Here is a 7,820-nt window from a genome sequence, read left to right on the forward strand (position 1 = left end):
CTGTTGCCCTTATACTAATCCATTATACTAACAATACATGGTCACTAAAATTTCAGACAGTTTACTTTGCATTTCCAAATTGAACTTTCTGCCAATATCCATGATGATAATTCATCTTACCCAGGCTTGCAGATTTTTATCAGGGTTTTGTATTGTAGTGTAAGCAGGTTATAAAGATAAGAATATCTCCTCGTGCTAATCACTGCTACACTGAAATGCTGGGATGACATTTAGTCCAGAACCTATAACATAATTGGGAGCTATAATACTTGCTTGCTGCTCTGCAGTGACTTGTTCTCCAAATGAGGTAGGAGTTTTACAAATTTTAATAAAAGAATAAAAAATTAAGAGCAAGAAACTATATACAGAAATGTCTAAATTCAGTGACATTTTAAAGACTGAAATTTAACTGTGCCAGCTTCCCACTCCACAGTCTCTTTTCATGTACAGTTCTCTTTGAAATGCATAGTAAATGTTTCTCATTCTTCTTCGTTTATGGTACAAATGAAAAATTCAACAGCTAGGTCACACCATAGTCTCCTTGCATACCCTTATAAATTTTCTATCTTTATTGCCAGCAGAACAGTGTCCTCATTCAAATCTGAAGTGGAAAGCAGTCCAGGATAGAAACTTTTATCGTTTTATATTATTTATCCTGTTAAAATGATCTGAAAATCACCTTGTCTCTGTGTTTCCTTTATTAGTGGACCAAGCTCCAAAATAAAGATGACACCAAATTTCTAAATTGTCATCGTAATTTAATAGATGAGTATGCTAGTCCTCATTAACATTCTGAATGCATAACTGCTCTAATAAGCAATTTAAAATAATGCTGAGGCAGATAGGAGGGAAAAAAGGATCTCAGTATATTGGGTACTTTGAGATGAGCAGGTCCAGAGTTTTACCCAATGCGCTTACAAGGCAATTTGGAAAGTGTTCATCCTCAAGATTCATTCACAGAAACCAAACACTGCTGGAACTCTCATGACACTGGATATTTAGGTTAAAAACAAAAAATCCACCTTACTCCAAATAAGGTGCAAGTTCCTTCTAAAACAGGAACTAAAACAATGACACTGTGTGGGACACGGGTTGGATCCCTGGTGGGGGAACTAGGATCCCTCAAGGTGTGCTGCACAGCCAAAAGAAAAGAAAAAAGAAAAAAAAGTTAACTAAAATGGAAACAATGGCTGATATAATGATAATGCTGACAGTGGGGACAGCAACACTGGACACTGAAGAAGCTGATGGGAGCCCAGTTAGATTATCTAACTCTCTGCAGGCTAAGATTCTCAGGTGGGAAGATGCTAGTAAAAAACTCAATAGCTTTGCTTAGAAAAAAAGCTAAAATCAATTTTTCCTACTCATCCTTAGGTCTCGCTTTAAAGGTAGTTTCATCTGGGAAGTCTTTTCCCAGGTAAGGCTTGTAGAGTACCCTTCAGTTGCCTTTACACCACCTGTCACATTTTGTTATAGTTGCGTGGTTAATTTGACAACCCCATGAAGACAGGGATCTTTTCTGCCTTGCACAACATTATATTCACAGGCCCAAAACAGGGCAGGGCACATCGAGGTATTAACTATATATTCATAGAATGAAGATACAGATGAATACACCAGTACTGGCCCTCACGGCTCCAAACTATGTGAAGTATATAAACTTCTGCTTTTATTTTGGTTAAATCTAAGTGTCATGTATACTTACAAGAGATGTGACTTTTAGTTATACTCCCCCACTATTTGGGTCATTATAGCAAGCCACTTGCTTTTTTAGACTGTATTTTCCTCATTTGCAAAATATGGGTTGGTACTTGATGATCCTTTCCAATCTTAAACAAAGGTGTATTTAACAATCATTCACCAAGACCCAAATACACATAAGGAATTAGAGCTTGTTAAGGCATATTCATTCATTCAACAAATATTTATTGAGCACCTACCATATACCAAACCGTGCTTAGGCCCTGAAGATGCAAAAGTAAACAAAACAAAGATACTTCTCCTTGCAGAGCTTATACGCTGGTGAAGGGAGACAGTCCACAGCCAAATATGTAAAAACATTTAAAAAATCAGAAGATCATAAATACTATTGAGAAAATAAATCAAGAAAGTAAATGGCACAAGAGGGTGGCAAGGGGGTTGGGGGGGTGGCTGTCATTTCTAATCAGGTGGTCAGAAAAATTCCTTCCTAAGAAAGTAACTATTTTTGAGTAAAGGCCTGAAGGTGATGGGTAGGTTGCCTACATATTTGTCTGGAGGGCAAACATAACAAGCAGAAGATGTAGCAACTGCTATGTCCTGAGGAATAAGACTGAAGGATGACCCCTAAATTATGTGCCTGAACAACAGGAAGAACAAAATCGTCATTTACTGAGTGGAGAAGACTGTGGAGAGAGTAGCTTTGCGTGGGCAGAAGTATGGAGGGAGGAGAGCAGCGGTTGGGTTTTTAGTCATTAATTTTGGAATGGCTAACAGATATCTATGTGGATAATTAGGCATTTGGGCAAATGATTGGGAGCTCAGGGATAAGATCTGAGTGCAGGGGAAGAAAGGTAGTTTTCAGGCCATGAGACTATTCAAAGACTGAGTTTTGGGGCATTCCAAAGTTTGGAAGTTGGAACAATGAGAAAGAGTCAGTAAAACAAACAAACAACTAAACAAACAAAGTAACTAAGAAGGAGCAGTCAGTGAGGTAGGTCAAAAACAAAGAGTGTGGAGTTCTATAAGCCAAGAAAGAACAGTGTTTAAGAAGAAGAAGACTATGTAAAAGGCAGCTGATAGACCCAGTAGGATGTGGACTATAAAGTAACCACTGGACATCATAGCAACTAGGACGTGAATGGCAACTTTAACAAGAGTAAGTTCGATAGATTATTGAGAGGCAAAGGCCTAAATTTTGTGGATGCAAGAGAGAATAGAAGAAGAGGAATTAGAGATAGCAAATATAGACAAATATTTTTAAATGTTTACTATAAAGGGGAACTGAGAAATAGGGTAGTAGCCAGAAGAGAGATTAGGGTCAAAAAAAGCTTTATTCCAGATAGGAGAAATAATAGTCTTTATAAACTAAGATTACGATTCAACAGAGATGGCAAAATTAATGATTCATGAGAGAAGAGGGAATTACTATCAATATGTCCTGGGATCAGTGAAAGGGAATGAGACCTAGTGGACATGTGGGGGGCCAGTCCTAACTGGAAGCGTATGTTCATCTATAATAACAGGCAAGAAGGCATAAACATGGGCGCAAATGCAAGCATGTAGTTAGTTGTGGTGGTGAGCACCTATGGAATATTCTTTTTTGTTAACTTCTGCTTTCTCAGTGAAATAGAAGCAAGCCTATCAGGTGAGATTTAGGAGAGTGAAAATTTAGGAGAGGGAAGATGTTGAAGGCTTAAGAGTATAGCAAATGATTGTCATGTAGAAGAGTAGAAGAATAAAAGAGCTAGAAAAATATATTAGGATTGCAGAGCCACACGAAGGGTTTATTTGAGATTAGCAGTTATAAATATAAAGTTTAATTGCCATCATCATCTTAGTCAACTCGAGCTGCTATAACAAAATACCATAGAATGGATGGCTTATAAGCAACAGAAATTTCTCTCTCACAGTTCTGAAGGCTGCAAATTCCAAGATCAAGACACAGGCAGATTCGGTGTTTAGTGAGGGCTCACATCCTGGTTCACAGGTGGCCATCTTTTTGCTGTGTCCTCATGTGGGGGAAGGGATGAGGGAGCTCACTGGGCTCTCTCCTATAAGAAAGCTCATCAAAATGATGATGGTTCCACCCTCATAACCTAATCATCTCCCAAAGGCCCAACCTCCAAATACAATCACATTGGGGATTAAGTTTCAACATATGGATTTGAGAGTCTACAAATATTCAGTCCATAGCAATCCTGTTTATGAATTTCTTTGACCATGTTTAGTTATTGGGGAACAGATATGAAATAGGTGGAAGATTGGATTTAGCCAAGGTCAGGATTTTGCTAGGCAGTATGATGAATACAGAGAGGTGCCAGAGGCATGAGAATGTAGGCAAAAGACAATGTTGAAGGATGAGAAATGGAATTTTTTTTATTGGAGTATAATTACAATGTTGTGTTAGTTTCTGCTGCACAGCAAAGTGCATCGACCATACGCATACACACATTCCCATCTCTCTTGGACCTCCCCCTAGCCCACCCAACTAGGCCATCACAGAGCACCTAGCTGAGTTCCCTGTGCTATACAGCAGGTTCCCACTAGCTATCTATTTTACACATGGTAGTGTACTTATGTCAAACCTAATCTCCCAGTTCATCCCACCTTCCCCTTCCCCCTTGTGTCCATATGTCTGTTCTCTATGTCTGCCTTTCTATTCCTGCCCTGCAAATAAGTTCATCTGTACCATTTTTCTAGATTCCACATATATGCATTAATATACAATATTTGTTTTTCTCTTTCTGACTTACTTCACTCTGTATGACAGATTTTAAGTCCAGCCACGTCTCTGCAAATGACACAGTTTCATTTCTTTTTATTGAGCCATGGGATTTAAACTGAGTAAGGGGGACAGTGAGGTCATGAAGGAGTTAGGGACAGTGAAACAATTTTGAGATCAATAGATTACAGGTCCTGGAAATTAAAAGACCTTTGGATATGGAATACTTTATGGGATGAAGTAGAACTAAAAGGTCCTTGAAATTGAGTTAATAAAGAAGTTGAAATTATTGGTAAAAACAAGATGTGAGTATAACTATGAGAGTGGATTACTAGGATATGGGGGAGGGTACAAGATTATTGAAGGTGAAGTGATCTACTAACTGACATTCCAGAATCTTAGGAGGATTATCTTTTTGAAAACTGACTTCCCCCCAACTATGATAGGTGTAGTATTGGAAAGAGCTAAAATTTAAAAGTGAATAAGTTTTTGGGGTGAGATGTTAGTAAATAATTGCAAGGTAGCATAGTCTGATAAGATGCCATTCACAGGAGGTAATTCCAGTTTGGAAGCGGTAAAGTAAGACGTGTTCATACCATGTGGTATATGTAATGTGAGAGATAAAATGCTAGCACTACAGGGGAAGCAGAAACCACAGGGGAAATCCAGTCAAGTTTTAATTGAGCAGGGAAAGACTATGTAGAGACAATGTTAAAGACATAGGAAATTTTGCTGGAAACTGACTACAAATCCTGGGGGACATGGTGGGAATTTTTCAGGAGTTGATGGGGATGGCTGGGAGGTCTTGAGTCCTAGGGGATGAGATTTCAGGGGATGGAAGGAGGAATGACCCAGGAATTCTGGGATTCTATAGATTACTATTTGTCAGTCAGAGAGATAACAGTGTAATGAGATTACAATGGTAGTCATGAATATTGTTGGAAGGAAAGAAAAGTGAGGAATATGCAGGCTTCTGGATCCACTTCTGATTCCAGCTAATTGAATTATGGAAGTGAAGGTGCTGTGGTCTTTTCCAGAATGCCTCCTGATATTCTAGGAACACCAGCAATTCTAGGGTTCATTTATGACTTCTTGTTGAAATACTCTCTGCTATTGTCTCTTATGACACATTCACCTTTTTTCTTGTACCTATTGATGGTTCTTTTCCAGTCTCTCTTGTTGGTACCACTTCTGATTTACCTCTAAATGTTGGAGACCTCTTTTACTCTCTCTCTTCTATTCCCAAACCACACTATCTCCGCAGGAAAATGAATCCACCTCCATTGTTTTAAATATCATGTACAGACTTATGACTCCTAATTCTTTGTCTCCAACTTGGACTGCTTTCCTGAGATACATTTTTTATCCATTTACTTGCTTAATACTTTCACTTGGATGTGTAATCAGCATCTCAAACTTAAAGTGTCTAAAGTAGGACTTCCAATTTATCCTATTCTACACACCCCCTGTTTTCCCAATTTCACCTAGTGATTTATATCAAGAACATAAGGGTCATCCTTGATTCATTGTGTTTTTTCAATCCCCAGACCAAAACCCCCAGTAATGACCACTGGTTCTACCTTCAAACTATATTACAAATCCAACCAATTCTCATCACCTCTCCATTTTACACCGCTGTCAGAATTAAATCAGACACAACCCACAAGAATGTGAGTGTGAGTGTGAAAGTCAGTGTGTGTGTGTGTGTGTGTGTGTGTGTGTGTAAGAGATCTAAACTATTGTAGGGATTAGATCTTACTCAATTGAGGTAACTGGTTAAACAGTCTCTCTAAAGCTGATGTCTTCCCATCTGACACAAGAGCTTGAAGTTTATAGTTTAGTCAGTAGGCAGGAAGGAAACAGGAAGGGTAAGCAGGAGAGACTTCTCAAGGATGAAAGGGCACCCATGTCTGTTCCTGCTGCCTTCAACTTTGATGATGTGAGTATCCTGTAGGAAAAGCTGGTACCCTTTATCACAAAGTATACACCCAGCCCACCAGTCAGAGAAGTGGAAGGAAATTCCAGGGGAAGGTTGAGTAATTGCAGGCCTGGTTGCTGCATATTACAAAGCCACCACAGTACACACCTTTCCAGCTCAGCATCCATACACACCTCTTCAAAACACAACTATACTAATTGCAAAATAAAGACAATAGGAAAATCATGCTCCCACCTAACATGAGGCAGCTATTCTATGTACAAATGGAACACATACAAAGAGCCTTTGCCCAAAAAAGGCTGCAAAGGCCATTTTTAGTGTTTGGGTAATGTTCAGTCTTTAACTACTCACGTTCTTGTTACTTAAGTCTTGAGTATAAAGTTAAATATTATCAATTACATCTCAGATTGTACTGAAATGGGAGAGGAGAAGAAAATAAGAATATTTGGTTAATATATACATAAACATATCAAATTAAGGAAGAAATACTCATAACTATACATTCTTCCTTTCTGTATTAGGTTACATTGTTGTGACTAGTATTTGTAACTATATTCCTCTAGTACTCATGCCATATTCCTTTTACCCTCAACAAGCACCTAAGATGGTCCTGGTTTTTGTCTGTATTGGTTATCTATTGTAGCATTACAAATTACCCTAAAGCTCCAATAAACATTTATTACCCCACAGTTTTAGTGAGTCAGAAATCTGGGAGTGATCTAACTTGGTGATTCTGGCTCAGGGTCTCATGTTGTTGCTCACAAGATGTCAGCCAGGGTTGCAGTAATCTGAAGGTTTGACTGGGGCTGTAGCATTTACTTCCAAAATGGCTTATTTACATGACTTTTAGGAGAAGCCTCAGTTTCTCACTGTAGGGCTTGTATGTCCTTGTAACATCTCATCTGGCACCCCCTAGAGACTAGGCAAAGAGGAAAGCACAATGTCTTTTACAACCTAATCTCAGAAATCAAACTCTCACTTCCACCATATCCTATTTATTAAATACAAGCCACTAAGTTTGTCCCACATTTGGGAAGGGGAATTGAGCTCTACCTCCTGAAGGGAGGAGTATGCAAGAATTTGAATATTTAAAAAACATTGTGGTCATCATGATAAATTCACATGGATTATTTTCATAACCTTCTTATTTTTCTTTCTGATCTCTGTGGCATCAACTAGAGTTCATCTATACCCAAAAGCTAAAGTAATTATTTAAAATGCAAATCTGATCATTTGACTTTCCTGATTGAAGCTTTCCAATGGCTTCCCGTTACACATAGAATGAAATCAAAATGGTTACCAATGCCAACAGGCTCTTATAAGCCAGCCTCTGCCAACCTCAGTGACTTCAATTCCAACTGATTTCACTCTCATTCTCTAACCCAGAGTTTCTCAACCTCAACACTTCTGACATATTTGACCAGGCAAGTCTTGGCCCTGGGAGTCTGTCCTGCCCAC

Source organism: Hippopotamus amphibius, chromosome 9 (genome assembly GCF_030028045.1).
Source record: "Hippopotamus amphibius kiboko isolate mHipAmp2 chromosome 9, mHipAmp2.hap2, whole genome shotgun sequence".
In the NCBI taxonomy this organism is placed as follows: Eukaryota; Metazoa; Chordata; class Mammalia; order Artiodactyla; family Hippopotamidae; genus Hippopotamus; species Hippopotamus amphibius.